The sequence below is a fragment of the Emydura macquarii genome, unplaced genomic scaffold (assembly GCF_026122565.2).
Source record: "Emydura macquarii macquarii isolate MOO-44397 ecotype Brisbane River unplaced genomic scaffold, CSIRO-AGI_Emac_v2 contig_2897, whole genome shotgun sequence".
Classification (NCBI taxonomy): domain Eukaryota; kingdom Metazoa; phylum Chordata; order Testudines; family Chelidae; genus Emydura; species Emydura macquarii.
This window is the reverse complement of record NW_027133034.1, coordinates 57,540,565-57,562,048: the sequence shown is the minus strand read 5'-3', so window position 1 is coordinate 57,562,048 and position 21,484 is coordinate 57,540,565. Positions and strand designations below refer to the sequence as shown.

The 21,484-nt window shown below is 38.0% G+C and overlaps 1 protein-coding gene and 1 pseudogene across 1 annotated transcript in view; both read right to left on the bottom strand.

Moving 5' to 3' along the window:
* The window catches only part of PDE4D (phosphodiesterase 4D), a 584,878-nt gene that overhangs the window by 514,310 nt on the left and 49,084 nt on the right, over positions 1-21,484 (bottom strand). The window lies entirely within an intron of this gene.
* On the bottom strand, positions 18,796-20,692 carry LOC137166684 (ubiquitin carboxyl-terminal hydrolase 1 pseudogene; annotated as a pseudogene).

Sequence of the window (21,484 nt, the reverse complement as noted above, 5' to 3'; positions counted from 1 at the left end):
GGACGGCAAGTCCCACAGTCACGTCTGCAGCTGCCCACTGATCAATGGCATAGCGCATTGTGAAGGTGTGGACAGAGCGCCATGTCGCCTCACAGCAGATCTCGTGACAAGGGATGTCTACCTGGGAGGTGGAGGTGGTCACGTGATTACTTGGTCATCATGGGAACCACTGGTGCTGGTGGGTCACACTTCCACTTCACCTCGCCCCCTGCCAAAGCCGGTAGTTCTGCAGGGTCATCACGTGACATCTCCCTAGACGCAGCTCAGAGAGGCAACGCAATGCGTCACAGTGGTCCATGACAGGGACTTGCTGTGGTGTTCATGAGAGCGCTTGCAACTCTACTCAAGTGTCTTCTCAAGTCTCAGCAGTGCCAATGGATCCAGGAGGGAAGCCAAGGGTGGAGCGTGCTCACTGACGATGCACCATCGGCACCAATGGTCTGGGATTGGACTGTGCATGAGGCTGGAGTATCTCTTCCATGAGATGCACAGAAGTCAAGTGTCATGGGTCCCTGACGGGTAGGACTTGCAGATATCGCAAAAGGCGACAAGGTGAGTAACACCCAGGCAACAGAGATAGCGTGTGTGCTTGTTGTTAGCAGAGAAAGAGACGACTAAGGGGGATATGATAGAGTTCTATAAAATCATGACTGGCGCGGAGAAAGTGAATAAGGATGTGTTATTTACTCCTTCACATAACAAAAATACCAGGGGTCACCCGATGAAATTAATAGGCAGCAGGTTTAAAACAAACATAAGGAAGTACTTTTTCACACAGTGCACAGTCAACCTCTGGAATTAATTGCCAGGAGATTTGTGAAGGCTGAAAACACTGAAAACATAACAGGGTTCAAAAAAGTATTAGATCAGCTCATGGAAGATGTGCTCGTCACTCACAGAAAATAAGTGAGGGCAGAAGGCGCAGTTCTTGAACCCCTGAACATGGGGCATATTCCTCCGAAAAGGTCGGGGTGGCCCCATATGGGGTTACTTCTTAGTGTTCGTGCAATGTGTCTCAGGTGGCATGTGACCAGGATTCATTTGGTCCACTGGTTGGATCATAATCATTAGGTGCCCCAGGAGTTGAGGGCATTTAGCACATCATATGATCGGGTTCCATCTAAATACCTGTACAGACTATAAACTTGGACTCAGCTGAGGTACTTTAGCATCTCTTCTTTAAATAAGCTTCACTTTGCTTTCTTTGAGTTAAATCTGATCTGTCAACAGAATTCTCATTATAGTTATGTATTGTTGTTTAATTGAACTAAACTATACAAATGTCATAACCACAGATACTCACTAAAACATATATACTTTTCAGCTCTCCCAGATGTAGTATTCTTGGTAAGAATAATGACATCTAGAGATCAGACAGGAAATCACAGCTGGGTCTTTTCTCTCTGTGGCTTCAATCCTTCAAAGATTTATACACATGCTTAACTTTAAGTTCATAAGTAGTCCTATAGGATTCTAGAATATCAGTGCTAGGTAGCATAAGAAATTTGGTTCCAACATTCCAGTTACAGATTACAGAGTATAAGGTTATGAAACAATATGACCTAAAATTGTTTCCAAGTCAACATTCCCTTCCTTATCACATTATTTCTCTCCAGAGGGGCTCAAGTTTTATTCCCATCACATCATATTAGACAGTGTATGAATCTCTAAGAGTTTATCTTCACTGAAGTGTTAGCTCCAAATGTAACTCAAGTGTTGCCTGCACTCAATGTCCATCCATACACAAAAATCTCTATCTTGAATTAAGTGGTAGTTTAAACTCAAGCTAGTTAGCCCAGCAGGGAGTATGGACTGAAGTTTCAGTGCTGCTGAAACTCACTAGTAATGCAGTCAAGCCACAGCTACAATCTACAGCTGGATTTAGCATAAATCAGATGCTAATCCTATCTATCCATTTGAATAATTCAAGTGTTGTTTCAAGTGTTTTTGCAGTGTGGACATACTCACTTGAACTAAGCTAGTAGAATAACTCGAGCTAACTATTGCAGTGAAGGCAGAGCATAGGACACCAAATTCTCATTCATATTGGTGTATGTCAAGTCCGCTCTACACCATAATTTAACAGATCATTTCAATATCACAGTGCATTATATTACACTTCCACTCTGAACTGTGTTATTTTACTATCAACATGAAAACACACACTCTCACCAAAACAAATGATGTTCCAAGACACATCATAATATCAAAAAGGTGTTATCTATGTTTTGTCTGATTTTACACACTATGTACCACATGCAATTATGCTGGATAATGAGTTGCATTATGCTGTAATGTTATTGGCTGAGTTCATTGTATTGCTCAGGAAACTGATTATTCTAACAATACAGTATTGTTGTCTCTATTTTCCAAGCAAAATAAAACAATTACATCTAATAATTAAGGTCCCTGTTCAGCAAAACGCTTAAGTATATGCTTAAGTCAATGCTTATTCAGAATTTAAGAACATGCTTAAATTCCACTAAATTTAAGATGCTTAAGAGCTGATCTAGGGATGAAATTAAACATCTGAGTAAGTCCTGTGCTCAACTGGAGCTTTAAATAATTTTGTGATGTTCTATTACTCACAAAGAATAATGCTGCAAAGTCCTGAAAATAAAGTTTTAAACAATTTTTAAAAAATTAAAAAAACATTTAAGGTTTATATATTTGCCCCCATGGAAATAAATGGACAAAAATGTTTTTTGACTAAAATTGGACTGTTTCACTGAACACAGCACTTCAGTTGAGATTGACAGGATTGATAAATTTACCATCTTTCATGCTAGTAACTCCAAAGGTTGTTCCAATTTAACTCCAGGAAAACACATGTAACAAATACAATTTTTAATACTCCTAATTCTTCTATGCCAAGATTATTGTCGCAGTATAGATATTAATATAGAGATTTCTCTACCTGCTCTGGATTCTTGAATTTGAGCAACTAGCATTTTCAAATGATTAAGAAATACCTCAGATCCCATAGCTTACCTACAAAAATGATAAACTTACTGAGTGTTGTGAATTAGTTGATATAAAAATGAATTTTTTTAGGTAAAGATAATTTCTGGAGGACAGTAAAAATATAGCATAGTTAAAACAGTTGCTCTTTGATTAATAAGCAAATTCCTATGAAAATGGTAAGGGGAATTATAAACAACTGTATTACAAACCACATCGGTTTTTGTGTACAAAAAACACAATATCAGTTATCCCCTAGAGGTTTTTAATTAGTACTACACAGGATGAAAGAACTTATTAATGAATAGGTCCATATGGTTATTCAAGGTGACAAGAAACAGTTACCCCAGAGAGAAAATCTACTTTTAAATGCAACAAACCAATTTTTACAGTTCTGAATTGAACATTTCCTATTGACTTAAATCTATTTGACTAAGTTCTTCCAGGCCCTGATCTTCATTTATTATTTTAAAGTGTCCAATATATTTTCAGGTTTTGTAAAATAAATATTAATAGCAGCAGATTTTTGGCTCTATACTTCTGGTAGAGGTCTAGAATGCATACTAAGAATATTCTGAAGAACTAATTCTATACATATTTTGAGTACTTATAAACCTTCATACATTTGGGGCATAACTAGTAAATGCCTGGCTTGTATTTATAATCATCACCATCCTGAAGACAATGATTTTTGAGTGGGGAGACCTTTGAGTTCTAGAAAGAATGGAGCATATCTTTTAACTTTTCACTACAGTTCAGAGATGAAACATCCTTAGGTACTCTCTATTGGGGCATCATGATGTAATTTCATTCTCCACTATGCTCTGTTTAGGCTGGGCAGTACACTCTGACACACAGTTTCAAGAAACACAATATAGGCACATTTCTGTAAATCTCCTAGGCAATCCTGGATGTCCACTCATTCTCTACTTGAGAAAAAGACAGAGATTATAGCTATTGTAGGTAATGATTTAACAAAGACATAATTTTAAAAGGATGTTTAAGTAATTACCACCCCATCTTCAAAAAGCCTTCTTTTTGTATGCAAAAAAAGTACATTGACAGCACATCTGAAAGTATGGTTCTATTTTGAAAAGTCACTATGTATAAAAATGGCACATCCTGTACTCTGAACAACAGCTGCTCACTTTAGTAACACTATATACATATATATGAGTGTGTGTGTGTGTGTTTCTCCTGTTAGCACGACACAGCCATTACAACTATTGAAGACTAAGCTGTCTCAGGTTGTTTTCTGTCTCATTCATCATCAACAGAGTGGTGAACTAAGTTCTATTTGCAGGGCCAAAATTCCACTCACTTCAACTGTGTAACCCTACTGAAGACAAGGTTTGTCTGATGTACACGGTTAAATGAGGGTAAACTTTTGCACACAGAATCTTTATTATTTATGGTGATGTACCTGAGAGAATGAACTCCGCTGGACTTTCATATCCTAAGCTCAGTTTCCATGGCTGGCAGTTAGAAAAGTCATATTTTCATTGTAAACTGAGCAAATGAGACACAATAAATAAGGAAATACACGTACTCTTTAGACTACAACTTCACTTGAGTTATGAAAAGGAAGACGAAAGTATTACCACAGTGTACCAATCCCACACCGCCCTACAGAAAAATACTAAATGAACTAGATATATTATAGCATGGGTCTGACGCAAGGGGAAAAACAACAAAGCAGTAACACTGTTTATAAATTACTTTCATTGCTAGGTTACAAACAACAGCAAAGCATTATAGACAGGAACAATATTATCACTCGTCATTAACTCCATGCAAAACCTGTGACCTTTTCAAATCAACACAGAGAATACAAGTTTAATAACATTCCGTGTACTCTTGGAAAATGCACTATAAAGGAGTGAATTTAAATGTCTAAACAGATTCACATTTGAATAAGTAAAAATCCATGATAAAAAGTTAAATATTAACTAAATTTAATGTAGGATTAGTTAGCATTGGTAAACATGTCTGCTAAATCCCTCCTTGAGACATTTCACAGTAAACACTGACTCAAATTTTCAAATAATGCAGGGCTATATCCAGGAGATTTTCTTTACTTTCATTTTCTACTTCACAGTGTTTAGTGTTCAAAGTTCAGTAGAAACGTTAGGGCTGATAGGTACTTTTTTAATAGCTCACTTTAATAGCAACAGAACGGAGAATTTAAGTAACTACACAGATAATGTACAGATGTGCTAACAGCTCCAACAATCTAGATATATTTTAGAGCATGACCTCTCAGTCATTTCTTAAATTCTAGGGGGCCTGAGGTGTGAGGTGCTGAGTGCTCTATCTCCCAAGGAATTCAATAGGTGTTGAGGATACATGGGAACTCACAAGAGCAGGTCATCAGTAAACAGGATCAATATATATTCTGTGTCTGATGCAAGTGATGTCTTATAATATTTGGAGGCATCTCCAGAATTGTATTTGAGAGACCAGTAATATTAATTATAAAAACATACATGTGTTTAACAATTTCCATCCAAGGATCTCAGAGTGCTTTATCAGCATTAACTAATTTAGCCTCACAACATCCTTTTGTGTTAGGTACTAGCAGCTCTGTGCTCTTTTAAAAACCCTAAGTATAGTTTACTAGAATCATAATTAGAAATCAGCACATCCAGTCCTGGAAATTTCAGGTGCTTCTAAACATAAGATTATTCTGCTGAATATCCTAAGATAATTTAGATAAATATCCAGCACTCAAACAAATCTGAATTGCTAAAAATTATGAATGCAAAACTGCTTTGAAATTCTTGAATGGATGACTTTATGGAAATGCAAAGTATTATTACTATATTACTGCCATAAAGCATAATATAAGTGTGAAGTTCAATTTTCTGAAGTGATAATGTTGCACAGAATTACACATCAGGTCTGCATTATGCTTTATGACAGTAATAAGAAAATGTCAATATTAACAGTAATATTTAAAAACATGATCAATCAAATGACTAAGAATTTTACAGTGGTTCTAAGCAGTCAAAGATTTCACAGCAATGCAAAAGACTAGAAAACGTTCTTATCACTTATCCACAGATTTCACATTAACAAAGTGGGGGGAGAAAGATCCAGTTTGAGGGACGTTCCCTATAGCCCTTATCCAAAGCCTTTTGAAGTCAATGGAAAGGCTTCAATAGGCATTAGATCAGGCCCTATATTTGTAATATAAAATAGTGATAGAACTGATAAAAACTTTCAAAATTTAGACATTTTTCAAGTGTGCTCATCGTATATGTGTACTGGCAAAAAGAGCACAGAATAAACACTTACCCAACTATGTATTTCTTCATAAATGGTACTTACCTATAAAGCAAATGAATAGAAAATAAGTAAAAGAAAACAAAAGTATATACATTCTAGCACATTAAAAAAGGAGTACAGATCATCAAAATGGGCTGTTCACTCATACAAGACATTACAGGTAATTTTTCTATCTTAAAAAACAATCGTTTCTTATATATTACTGGTCATCCATGGTAAAAGAATGCTGAATGGGATTCCCAGATCAGCCAGTTCAAAAATATAATTTGTATATACTTCTGGCTTTATTTTTGTAAATATACACTCTTCAGAGTTTAAAATGCCTTGCAAATCCTAGTACATCATATATCCAGATAGTAAGGAAAGCAAAATTGAAGCAATGAAGCTATGAAGCAAAATTTATTTTTTCACTTATATGGTTTTTGTCCTCAAAATTAAGGTGTTCTAATAGTAAAATAATAATAACAACAGCAGCATGCTGACTACTTTCTAACCAGGTTAGGAAGCCATTCAGAACTCAGACAACAAACAGTATCTTTTACAATAATTTTATGTCCTGCAATCAGATAATGCTCAGCTGTGATGCCACGGACTACAGTGTACTTTAATATCACAGCAAGGCGGCATGAGCTCATTTGTGGGACTCAGCAGACCAGTGTCCTATTCCCAGTCCTGACACTAACCTGCGGTGTAACTTTGGAAATAGTAATTTACCTTTCAGTGCCTCTGTTTTCTCACCTGCCTTTGTCTGTTTTGTCTAAACTGTAAGATCTTCAGACAGAAACTGTCTCTTACTATGTATTCAATATTCAGCAGAATGCATTTGGTACAATGGGACCCTGATCTTGGTTGAGCCCTCTAGGTCTCAGCATAAAATAAATAATAATAATATTGTACCAGAGAAATCTGATGGCATACAGAGCTGGTTTTAGCACTCAGATAATTTCTAGTTTTCCTATGGTATATGGCAGGTTTAGGTCCCATTAACTTTTTTTTTTTTTTAAATACCTAAGTAAAAATAAATTTAAAAATTGATTTGGAAATATGCCACAGGAAAACAAGATCTTATCTGAGCCTTAATAAGCCAGCTCAATATGACAGGTTTCTTTTCACTTGTTTAAGTTCTGACTGTTTCTCTTGGCCCATAATGAATGCCTCTCTTCATCTAAGTGGGGGAACCCAGCACATAGCGGTGATATAAACATATTTTCCTTTTCTGCTTTGCAGTTTAAGACGTTATTTTACAATTCAGACCTCAGAGCAAATATCATCTGACATTTGCAATTCTATAAAATGTGGAATTGGGGGGATGACACTGAAAAATCTCTCACTAACTCTGATGGTGCAAAAGGTAGGCAAGTTTTTAGCTGAATATGCTCCTGCAATAGTAATGACAAGAGAATGATTTTTCCTTTATCCACAGTTCTGCAATAACTTCTTTAAAGTAAAATATTCTATTGCACTATACAGATGTCTGCATGGGAAACCTATCTTTTTTTAGAACTGCAAAAAAGTACTTTATTATTATTAATATGGGACACTTAAGCAATTTTCCTCCATGGCTCTCAAATCATTTTACAAAGGTGCATATCACCATCATCTTACAGACAGGGAAAATGAAGCAGAGCTCTTAAGTGACTAGCCCCAGTTCACACAGTGAGTCAATGCACAGATGGAAATAGGTCTTCAAACTCTCGGTCAAATGTCATATAATGCAGAACTGTTAAACGTTTTGTCCTTTAGATTTATTATATTAGGATTTGTGCCATTAAGATGGAACTACTTTCTTTATTTTATTTGTTATTGTTTTAGAGAAACAATAAACTAAACGATGTAAAGAGAAAAAATAAGATTTGCTAAGTCCCTGGTCATGAGATGCCTGTGGTCAGACAGAAGTCGAAAGAATGTGATTATATTCTGTAGCTGTGTAAAATATGGACAAAAATTTCAGAATGTAATGGACAAAAAGCCGTTTAAGCTCTGTTCCTAAGGACAAAAAGAAGTTTCAAAAGAGAAGGGATGAAGTACTGGTCCTCTGAACCTGTGCAGACTACCACATGATCAATTTGTATAGCAGAGATCCAAATGAATATACTACTCTTCTGTAGTTCTACATCTGAATGATTTCATTTCTGTGTTCTTGAAGAATATATTAAAATAAAAACACTAAAATGTTACTATTCCACAATATTGATTGTGCAGTTAGCAGCCCTAAAGAGCTGAGTTTGCGTCCAAGTTAAGAATTCTTATAATGCACCAGGAAAATATAATGTTTATAAATGTGACGCTGCTCAACACCCAGAAGGGGTTTATTTGGCAGTTACTGCTGACGAATTGTGAAGGGATCTTATAATAAGAACCCTCAAATAAAACACAAATATTTAGACAAAGGTCACGAGGACCAAAAAAAGCCACTTAAACGGCCCTAGTCTCTAAAATAAATAAATAATCAACAAACTACAAGATGCAGTCAAACTTAATAAGTTCTCTTAAAAGCAACTTTGCACTTTATGTCTCCTAGTCATATGCAATGCACTGTATTACTGCAACCTTTCAAAGTCTCTGGTCAATTCTCTATCTTTTTTTTGTTACCTATAAGACTCGATATTTCAGTGGTATTCAAATATTTTGAATGCTGGAGTCCTTTCAGACAAGTTAGAGCAACAGATGCGGTGATCAAGAACAATGCTTAGTTGACTTCTCTACTATGCTGAATCAATTTTAATTCCTATTATACACATAATTTTCAAATTAAGTCTCACTCACATGGCTGCTTTGACCAAAACATGAGTGCAAGTGAGAGAGGACTATTAATAATTAAAGATGATTTTTTGAAATGTATATACCAGATCCTCAGCTGGTGTAAAGTGGCTTCAGTGAAGATACACTGACTTACACAAGCTGAGGTCCTATATACTGTTGCTCCTCTGCTATAGCCAGGACTTTGAAGGATGGCTTCTCAGTGAAGGAGAATTCATGGAGTCGGAGTATATTCTAAATATAAATTGTTTTTGTGAACACAAACACTGGGCCCAGAACAGAGGTAGCCAAAAACAGCATACTGGCAACCCCTTCTTTCAGGAACCTCAGCCAAGCCCCAATGCCTGGTCCCCAGGGAGCACCTCTGCCTCAAGAATTGGCTCTAGTCAAAGACAAAGCCACAGTTCTGCTGCCACTGGCACAGTACCTTCTACCCAGAACACTGCGTAACAAAATAGCACCAACCATCTCCCCACCCTCACCATCAGCATATCTAGTGGTAAGAAAAAAATACTTGGAAGACTGTGCACAGCATCTGGTGACATCTGCTATAATATTAACACCACAAAAAATTGTCCTGAAGTAATTAGGGTTGCTATACACATAACATGCCTGACACAAACCCACGAAAGGTAAAAAATGTAATGTTAAGCCACCTTATAATATATTTCCTCTTCTCCTTTACCCAAAGTCATGTTAGTTTTACCACAGCTACTGTTGAGGTGTGTGGTCTTTGTCCAGGGATCTGGATCCCAACAGAGTTATTAGCCAGTGAGAATCAGATGGTATGGTGCCCAGCTGATTGCTGATAGTACAGAATCTATTGAGGAAGAAATGCACCAACAACATGGGTTCCCATTCACCTCCTCATGCAAGAACAGAACATATCTCCAGGGTGGGCCTGGTAGTCATTAGGGATGTAAAAATTCCTTTAATGAATAATCTGTTTAAACGTTCTAAAAATAGAACATTTAAATGGTTAAAAGTGCAGGGCTCAGCTCCTCCCTGCCAAGCAAGAACTGCCCAGCTGCCGCTCTGCATGAGCAGGGGAAGAGGGATGGGTCTCGAGCCGCGCTGGCAGCTCTCACTGGGCAGGGAGGCGCTGAGCTCAGCGTGACTCATCCCCATGCGTGCAGAGCTGCAACTTGGCAGCTCTCATTCACGGGGAACTGCGCTGGGCTCGGCGCCTTCCAGTTCCCTCCTCCCCTAGGGCAACATTTAAACTAATTAGTAAATGATAAGACAGCTGCTTACCATTTAAACATTTAGTCGCTTACATCCCTAGTAGTCATATGACCAATTCAGCTGATGTGTGCTGGGCCAGTGGATCCAGGGCCAACATAGCCTTATAATTCCCCTGTAAGGCACCAGTGGTGCTTTATACTTTAAGTAAAATTTGGAATAGCTGATTTATTAATTATATCTTAATGACAAATTTAATAAAAAAAAAAAAAAGGGATACCAATTTTTATCTCTGATAAATTCACAGGCTATCACTGACAAAAGGTCAGTGTCTGAAAAAAAAAATAATGCAGCATTTTGAGACAAGTTTACACATCTTCAAATCTTTAGTAAATATAACAGTTTACATATATTCCCTTTATATCATACTTTAATGGCCATGGGTTCCTCCTACACAACAAAATATGAAGTGTCAGATTTTATATCATAGAACTGAGCCATATTCAGGAACATTTCCAAGTTAGGATTGTAGAAGCTTCTGTATCTCAGTTACCAAGTAACTGGATCATAGTTGCAAAGCCAGTTGCCACTTCTTTTTCCTTATCTAGATACTGTTACTCAAATGCTTAATTTTTGCTAACCTAATAATTTTGTGGTTAATACAAAAATGCCCTTCTGTGCAAAATGTGTATGACACAGATCTGAAAGGGAGAACTCATATCTTCTTAAAAAAATCTAGGTTGCAGCAAGAGGCAAATTTGATGGGAAAATATCTGAAACAAAACAACACAGACTGGGCTTTAGGCAGTAGCAATCATCCCACTTCAGAAGAAATTGAGGAGCGAAGTCCTCTTACTAAGGAATTAGCAGATTTACTGAAGATAACGAATGGAAATGTGAGGAAAGTGATGGAGAATTGTCCAGTTTTCCTGATCGCATAAAGGAGAGTGAAGATAAAGAAGAATGTGACTCACATGAAAAAGAGAGTAATGACAAAGAAAAAATCTGATTTACATGAAAAGGAGAGAAATGATAAAGAAGAATCAGCCTTGCATGACAGAAACAGCAGTGAGAAAAATTGCACACCACAAATTGATATATCAGATCCTGCTTTATGGGTGGTGATCCTAAACTCTGCTGATATTGATTGTACAATTTTGAACGGGACAGGCAAAATCAAGGATATGATGTTTCCAGTAATTGCACAGAAGCAACACTTCTCAGAAAGTCACACTGCAACAAAGGCTCAAGAATGGTGAGAAACTGAATCGTTGTTAGCTAGTTTACTCAAAATCAGCTAAGTGCTCTGTTTTTGTTGCAACTTATTTGACAAGAATGCCTAATCATTGCTTGTGCTTTCCAAGTACAATTACTGACATAGCTTAGTGGATACTCTGAAGCACCATGAAAAGTCACCTAGTCATTTTACGGCCTACTATAAATGGATGGAGGTCAAATCCAGGCTCAAGCTGAATAAATGCACAGTCGCAGAAAACCAATGCATTATGAATGTAGAAACCCAGCACTGTCCATTACCCTCTTCCTTGCAAATAATAATTTGACTTTCTGGGTCTTGTTGGATAAGTTGCTCACTGTACTTTCCTCGGCTTGGTAGAGCTCCTTGGGAAATATGATGATGTCATGCATGAGCATCTACGTGAAGTAGTTCATAAAGAAGCTATGGAATATTACTGCAGCAAAACAATTCAAAACGAATTGATCGACCTTATGACAAAGAAGGTGCTTGACAACATATGGATGTGGCTCAGGAAAGTGAAGTACTATCTGTAATAATGGACTACACTCCTGACAATCACAGTGAAAAGATGTCATTTACAGTAAGATTTGTTAACAATGAGGATGGCTGTACCCAAGTAAAGGAACACTATCTGTTTCTGGTCTATGGACGACTTTACGGGAAAAGACTAACAGAACTGTTTATGAACGTTTTGAATGAGAATAAAATGAAGCTTCAGGACTGTCATGGCCAAGGTTACGACAATGGTGCGAACATGAAGTGAAGAAACAGTAACATCCAGACAAGGATCCTTGTGCTGAATCAAAGAGCTTTCTTTGTGTCTTGTGACTGCCATTCCCTCAACCTGGTTGCGTCAGATGCAGCGTCATCTTCTTTAGATTCAGTATCTCTCTATGGAGTACTGCAAAATATATACATCCTGTTTTTAGCATCAACTATCAGGTGGAAGATCCTCATGGACATTGTTACAAATCTGACCATGAAGCCACTAAGTGATACTAACTGTGAGATCCACCTTGACAGTGTAAAGCCAATGAGGTACCAAGTGACTGAGATTTACGACACCTGATGGAACTGGCATAGTTCAGTAAAGCCGAGGTGCAAAGCCTGACAAATCAGATCATGGACTTCAAATTTCTGGTCTCAGTTTGGTTTGGCATGATATCCTGTTCCAAGTAAATGTAAGCGAGGCATTACAAACTCAGTTGATGGACATTGTGACTGCTACTACTTTGATGAGAAGCTGCCTTGATTTTGTTGTGGCCTACAGAGACAATGGATTTGAAGATGCCATCACTGCTGCCAAACAAATGGCAGAAAACTTAGGAGTTGAGCCTGTCTTCAAGGAAACTTGTATACATCAAAATGTATACATGACAGTTTGGTTACAAGGGCAGAGATGAGGTGATGGAACGCTTGGAAGAAAAATTCAAGAGTGAGTTTTTTTGCTCACTCGTTGATACTGCTCGAGTGTCTATTGAAGAAAGGTTTGGACAAATGAAGCACCAGGAAAGACCTGAGGAGTTTTGTGTGACTTTAGTGAGCTGCCGGTGAACAGGAAACTGCTCTTGAACAATTGTATGGACCTTCACTGGATGCTGACACATGGGGAATGTTCAGACGTCAATGATAATGTCAAATTGGACAACATCCATCACGTTTTGCCACATGGGAAGTACTCTCCACTCCAAGTTCTGCAATTCATTCATGATGCAGAGCTGAAAGACACTTTTCCTAATGAGTGGACAGGTTTGAGCATTCTGCTCATGCTGCTGGTCACAATTGCAAGGTGAAAGCAGCTGCTCAGAGCTCAAGTTCATTAAAACGTATCTTTGATCAACAATGGCCAACAAGAGATTGACATCACATGCTATTTTATTGCTTGAAAATGTCATTGGCCAGTCTTTGGATCTCTCTGATGCTATGCCTCAGTTCAATAGGGCAAAGGCGAGAAAAGTGACCTTTTGAACTAAAGGTTCAATATAGAGTCAAGCATGCTAAAGCTGTCACCTACTGTAACACTGTTTAATACTGGTTCACCCAATGTTGGTGCCCAGTTCAATTTTTTGATGTTAGTACATTTCAGTTATTATTAAAATTAAAAAATTTCTATAAGCTTAGAGGAAATGGATTTTTTTATTTCCTTGTATATGGCATGAATAAATACAGATTTACAGATCCTAGTGTGCAAATTTATTGTCTTATGCGACAGGGATAGATCATGCATGGAAGTTGTGCATTCAAAGTCATGAAATAGGCTACAAATGCAATAAAAAATAAGGCATTCAAAAGCTTAACAAATGGAGGGGGGGGTGCCAAAGATGCTCCTCGCCTGGGTTGCCATTTGGTCTTGAGCAGGCCTAGATGGTAATTTCCTCCCTTATTACACGTGAAGAAGTAAGACAGAGCAAGGTGGCTGCTGCAACAGGGTTGCAATGCCAGGAGAAAATAGTTATTATGAAGAGACATATGTGGCACAGTGGCTAAGAAATAAAGGAGCTTGAGCCAATACAATGCAAGATGCTGTTGCACTGGATGAGAATGGACTCAGGGAACTTTTTATTTGCAAAACTCTAACAGTCTCTCTCTCTCTCTCTCTGTGCATATATGGTGTATTTGAAGAGGTATGAACAGGATATCAAGGTTTAGGACCCTGCAAGGCAATGAGGTCTTTTTGCTGATGCATGCAGATTCATAGTGAAAGCCAGAGGAGATGGGGATTATTAGCTTTCGTATAGGATATAAAAGATTTGAATAGCTCTCTGAGTAAAAAAGGACTTGGGCACAGACGGACTCATGGGAAGAATAGCAAAAAGTCAAGATCATGAGAAAGCTTAAGTTGAGGTTGAATGTTCTGTCATTCAGTCAAACCCCAGGGGGAGTGTGCATGAGGTTTCTTGAGAAAGGTGTCTTTGCATATTCACAAGGCTAAATTATGACAAAATTTGTTCCCAATAATTGACAGACCTCATAATAATAATCTAGGCCCCTGTCTATCATATTCAGACAAGCACAGAAGCTATGATTTTATTTTGTTTTTTCTGATGATTTTTCCAGGGATTAGACAGGTTAGATAAAATACAGTCTTCTCTCATACCCTCACTGAGGTATCAAATGAAGTGGCTTCTGGTGAGTCTATTTAATTGTGCTAGGCTCATTTAACAGTTAAAAGAAAAATCCTTCTGCGTTTTCCTCTGAACTTAGTTTAACCTGGAATGAACTGATGAACTCAATGTTGACAGATCTCCAGAGAATGCAAAAAACCCACAAATGTTTGTATCAAGGTTCAGTGAAAAGTCCATGAACACATTTGGCGACCAAAAATAGACCCAACTACTGAGGATTAAAACTCATCTAACGCTAATTTTGAATATACTGATGATTTTAAATTAATATTTTGTTCACATCTGGCTCCTGAGGGCAGAGTATCATCATGTGGGCCAAGTGGGATTTTATGGCTTTTTTTCCTTACCCCTTGTTTCAGACACCAAACCTCATTTATTTTTCTAATTCTGCCCCAGCTATAGTCATATCAGGCTAACGTATTTAACAAGTGATGTCACTTATGTTAGTCTCAAAGTTATCTACATTCCACCAAAATTTGGTGTCTTCCTTGCTTTCATTGTTAAAAATTATTTAAATTAGAAATAAAGAATTTTGAAACTAGGATTATAAAAACCCCCATTATTTTCAAAGGAAAGAAGCCTACAGCATTTGACATTTCCTGCAGAAATGATTGTTTTTATTTCCCTCAGCTCCGATTTTGGGTCTATCATATTAAGCCCCACATTTGTCAGTTTGAGAAATGTGCCTCTCCTGTTCAGTAGTTCTGCACATGTTGGAAAGCTCACCTGAAGAAACTTGGCTCTAGTCTAATAGCTACAATAGCTCACCTTCCATATTTCACAAAGATTAACAGCATCATCATCTCATAAAGGCTTATTCTTGCCTGAGTAAAGCCTCAGGCTAGTTCACAAATGAAGTTGTAAAGCGGTAGCATAAAATTAAGTGCAGTACTATTATATAGGTCATAGAAACTACTTTGTGGCTGTGATTTAATTTAAAAGAACAAGTCAAAAAGACATCCCTGCTTTGCCTCAACCCCCAAAAGTTAGGAATTACATCTTGAGCATCCTGCATCAGGTTTCCCTGTCTCCAATCTCAAAAAACAAAACAAACAAAAAAACCACCCAACCAATCAGCTTTAGCCAGGTGACCTGCCCATATATATTTCAAATCAGTCACATAACAGATATTGTACTACTCATGTATCATCTTGGTGTTCTACCGTTGTGAATTGAAGCCAAAAACATACAGCAGTAATGCACCACATTGAAAGGTTCCAGGATTTTGTTGTTGGCTTGAGTGGGTTGGATTTTAGCAATGAATGAACTCTTAGTGAATGTATTGCTTATTAAAGTAAGGGGCTAATTGCATGTCCAGCCAGTCATAATCTGGGGAAAAGTATAAACTTTCCTATACAATTATTCCAAAGCAATAGAATCCTGAACGGCAACTCCTCTATTATTCCACTCCTGGACTTCTCCAACTGGGCTAATATGAACCAAATGTTTGAGGTACAGATCTAATGTTTTCAGACATACATATTTAGACTATGACTTCTTCAGGGCAGATTGCATGTCTTCCTCTGTGTGCTCTACAATACTGAGCCCATATTCAGCATTTAACAAATAATTAATACATTGCAATGCAGACATATCTGTCCTATGGTTTGCTGGATAGAAAACATTTAAGCATGTTACTTCCTTTCCTAAAGAGTCAAGTGGCACCAGTACTTCCTTTGAAACTTTAGTATATGTTTTAAAAAAATATAAAATTAAAATTGACCAATTTCTCTTGACAAAGAGCACTTAGTTTTACAACTTGTTTAAACTTGAAAGTTATTTCAAATTAAGATAGGTTGTGAATTTAAAGTGCAATAACTATTCCTGAATAATTTCATGTGTGGACACTCATTCCAGAATAATACTGCCTTGCTCCTGTTTATCATAACCCACTTTGGGATAAGTGAATTAAAATTAACAGGAACAAGGCACTCTTATTCTGGAATGAGCATGTCCACACACTTAATTACTTAGGAGTAGCTATTCCTGAATGGCTATTCCTCCTGAATAACTTCATGTGTACACAAACCTTTATTCCATCAGCAAAACACCATGAACAGGCACCAATAGATAAATTTGGGAAAAATACAATTTTACTGGGATTATTATAAATAGAGAGAAACAAGCCAGTTCAGATTGCCAAAACATGCCATCTGATTCATGCTCATTTCATGCCATAAAAATGTTGTTTTAAAAATATGCTGTAACAAGGTTTTTGTCTATGTTTATATAAAATTTGAAACAACAAAGGAGTTGGCCAGAGACTATGGGTGCATATTTTCCACAGTGTTTCATTGTGAAATAAATGTACACCTTTTTTTTTAGGTTTGACATCTTTAGAATGATGGGATGACATAACTGGTCTTCACAACACGCACTGAGGTTTGCAGAGTCAAGAAGTGACAAATATGATAGTCTGCCAACAAAATGACAACGTTGTCTTGCAATACATGAGGTACATTGCACAAAAACATGAATTATGAATATATACAATGTAACGTTTTGGTGTTATTTCATTAAAACCAAACATGTTCAGTTCCCTCATGAATAAATGTGCCAGGAACTGTAACACAAACATTCAGTTGGACAATTAAACTTTTAGGGAGTAGTTTCCTGACAGCCTACCTTGTCAAAAAGCTTGGTAGGTGGAAGGTAGCTATTTATTTATTTTAAGTTCAAACATAGGGAACCAAATAGCTAGCTCTAGTGTAATGGCCTTAGGGACAGAATTCACAATAAAATAAATAACCTGAGTAATTGTTAGTCATCCATGGAGCATGGCCTTGACATCATTCTTACATTATAAATTTGACTCTAGCAATTAGATCATAATATATGGTTTGCTGTGTTTCACATTCACCTTAGCTCTCACTGTAGGCAAGCACCATAAAAACCATACTGAACAGGATTAATGTATATTAATCTAATCTGAAAACATGTTTTGCTATATTGAATCATCAATGTAAATCTTGTGAATTCAAAAAGACACTCAAACTGAGGTTAGGATCAATAATGTTTTATCAGAGATCTTGGTTTTTTGTTGTTTGCTTACTTACTGCATTCTTCCGGAGCCATGTATAATTCCAAAAGACACAAGAATCAATTTTGTATGCTAAAACAGCAGATGCATTAATGAAGTTAGTAGAGGCATTAATAAGATTTGAGACAGTCCAAATAATATCCCACACAGCAGATGGTAGAAGCATACTTGTGGATATACTGGAATGATCTGGCTGGGGCACATCTATCTAGATAAAAGTGTGCACCATTTTAAACACAAGTTTATATTGCTTGTCATCATTAGTGGTTTTTTTCATATAACTTTGCACAGTTAAATTCACCAACTTCATTTTAGTGGTTTGTGTTCAAAATTTCAATTACTGTACTCTGGATGCAGTGCACAGCAACCTAATCAGGAGTTCTAAAATCTAGCACAAAGCTAGTTACAGAGCTCAAGCTTCCAGACTTCAAGTCCTGTTCTTTAACTGTGAGTCCCATCCTTCCTCTCCATTATCTATGAAATGGAATAACACCTTCCCCAGAAGGAGTCATGGAAGATCAATCACTCAAAACATTTCAAAGTAGATAATGTCATGGGTTTGGAGGTTATCTGGTATGCCTCCTGAAGTCAGGCACAGCAATCCAGGTGAGCCCCTGCCTCAATTTCCCCTTAACCAGGGTATTAACAAGTTCAAGCACGCTTTCTAGCATTATACAAGAGAGCCCTGCTCACAGGATCTATTTAACAGAAAAGGACAATATGAAAACAAGCAAAAACTTCAGTCACCTACTCCATTGGAAACTCTCAGCCCTTGGGTCAATCAGTCTTATGTTTTGCCCCTTTAGCCTCAGAGCACACTCAGGCTAGATTCCCTGCCTGAAGTTTGGGCCTCTGGCAGGCGTTCAGCTGGATGCCAGTCTTCTCCCATCAGTGTGCTGCTCTTTGCTAAGACAGTCTGTTGAATTTCCCCAGAAAGTCCCATGCCCCAATTGATTTGCTTGTGCTGCTCTGGTCCGTAACCTGGGGCTTTCTAGCACTTTCTCTTGGTCCTGTTCCTCACTCTATGAGCCTCTTCTCTCCAGGGAGACACTGCAGGGAGTAGCTTCCTACCCAGCTCCCTTGAGGAGTCTCTCTCCTCAGGAGCTTCTTCTATTCCGTGGCTTCCTTACTGAACCCTCATAAGTCTTCATTAGGTCCAGATGTTCCTAATTAAGTGCCACTCAGCCACTCAGGCAATTAACTAGCCCCAGGTGGACCTGGATTGGCTCATTCTCCTTATCCTTGACAGAGGCTGTGTAATGTCCACTGCTAATTGTAATGCCACTGTGCATTACTACCGCAAATAATCCAAAGATATCATTAGTAGGTTTTGTGCTCCATTCTTCTAGTGACAATTTAAGAGGTGTCAGTAAGGGAGTATTTATCTTTGACAGTCCACCATAACAATCAAACTCTAAGCCATTAGCAGCAAAGCACTTCAAGTGAATTGTTATAACTTCAGGCATTTTGTCAAATAAAAGACTGCGTTCTGCTTCTGTGTAATGACGGTAGTTTTCACAGAAATATTTATCCTCTCCCACAATCCTCTCTACTGATGCTAACTGGGAAATTGCCCGTTTTAGGGTCTTCATTTCTGTTTTTGGCTCTGGAGAAGTTTCAGAACTCTCTTCTGCTTTAGAAAGTTCATTTTCTTGTACTGGCACACTGATGTCCTGAAAGTCTTCTCTTCTCTCAGTAAAACGTTCACACTCCAAACATTGTGTCCTCAATACCCACTGACCCTGGAACAGTTTCTCCACTAATTCAAAACCAGCTAATTCTGAACCGTCTTGTAGTGGTTTTTCAATTCCTTTTTCACCAGTACTTTCCATAGGGGATGCAGGTTCACAATATTCTTTTATATTACTCTTTTCACACTTTACAGATGCCTCTTCAATCTCACAGTCAGTTTCTTTCATCTGCTCTTTGGATCCCAAGTTTGTCATTAGCTTTCCCACACTACAGAAATTAGACAGAATGCTGGGCTGCTTGCCTGAAGACTTAAACCAGTTTATTCTAAGTCGTGATTTCTTCTGCGTTGGCTTTGTGCTTTCATTTTCAATAGAACACTTAATAATTGCATCCATATGATTTTCCAGTTTCTCCCCTGTTGCTTTCCTCTTTGGTCTGGTCTGTCTCTGATTTTCCTCTACTGCATTTTGTTCCCTCGATACTTTAGATATTTTCTTTGCATTCCCACTCTCAGTGTCATTTTTCCTTTTCCCATTTCTTTTGGATAGTTTGTCTTCAGACGCCCCTGCAGTGTGACTGCTTGTTGCACAGTCATCTCCCTCACTAGGACTGTTAATGACATTTCTTTCAATATTTTTATTAGATTTCTCTTCCAAGTGAGCAATAGGCTCTTCCATGGGCATATTTTTCAATTCTTCCTTCTTCAAAATCTGACATGTTTCCTGGATGTTACCTAGGATACATTGCAATACTTCTTGGGCATCATGTTGCAGGTATCCTTCATACATAGGGTTAAGTTCTCTAAGTGTGTTTAGTAGCCTTCTTGGCTGAGTGGCAAGTTCATCTGTATATTTTTATGGATTTAATAGAAAGCTGGCCTGAAGCTGTTCCACTGAAAGAATCAAGGACTGCAAACTGCAGATTAGTTCATAACTTGCCAAAGGATCTTCTTTACAACTTCCCTTGTCTGACTTTTGTTCTCCTTCATCCTTTAACATTTCTCTCTTCTTTGAAATAATGTTAAATAAGTGTTTCACTCCAGTTTTAAAGCCAGGGAAAAAATACAACACCTGAAGTATGCTGTTAAGGTAACAAGTACTGGCAAGATTGTTCAGGCCCACAAAAGGCAACATGTTGTCTTTTTTCTCACAACTAATTGGTGAAGGAGGCTGTGCTGCAGGAACAACCTGATCAATTTCTGAGCCTTATCAGAGCCCATCACAGATAGCCTGGGTACCTGACCCCCTCAGGGGCCAGCCCCCATGACATACCTTCTCCCTCAAAATAGACCTGCACCTGAAAGGTAGGCTCGACAAAGGCTAATTCTGTCACATCCTGCAGCAAGTGACTTGCTGCCACAAGGAAGTCTACAAGACTCATGGCCATATTTTTATTCTTGTCATTTTATTCTTGTCACAGACAGACCAAGACTTATGTTCACCAAAGCAGTTCACCAAGCAGTGAACACAATCCCCCATAATCCTCAGCATATTGTAGTTCAGAACAATTTGTACCTTGTTAGTCAAGGCCTCAATCCATATCAAAGGTAGTCAATAGCATTGGGCTTTCACCATTGATAAACCATAGAAAAAGCTGCCTTCCAGTCTGTTTGACAGCAGTCTCCCAGAATACACTCACCTGCACATCCTTCAGAATTAAGGTAGTCTTTCATCCAGACTAGCCCTTGTTAGTGTTTCTAATTACAACTGAACACATCCTTTTTCCTGCAGTCTTCAATATGTGAACTATGAGACTCCATTTCTGATCCTCTTGTGCCCACATGACTTTGTATATAATGTTTTCAGCTGGAGAAGCACCTCTGAGCTCCTCCCCTTGCAGGGTCACCTTTTCTTTTAGGATGGAGTAACCAGCTCTGGTTAGGACTTTGAGTTTCCATTCCCAGGCCTCTGGGCAGAAAGAGGACCTCTGTCTCTTCCCTTTTTATTTTAGCTTCCCCTGAGATATGTGCTTTTACATTATAAACATGGTGGCTTTCCTCTTCAGTGGGCCGAAGCACCATCTCAAATTCCCTGTCTTTTATTCTATGGCTCCATATCTCTATGCACACTTCAGCACTGTTCCTGTTTTCAGCCAGCTGGTATATCACACTGGCCATCTAACTTCCTTTCCTTCTCTTTTTCCTTTCTTCCTTTCTTGAGGAGACAACTTTTCGTTCTA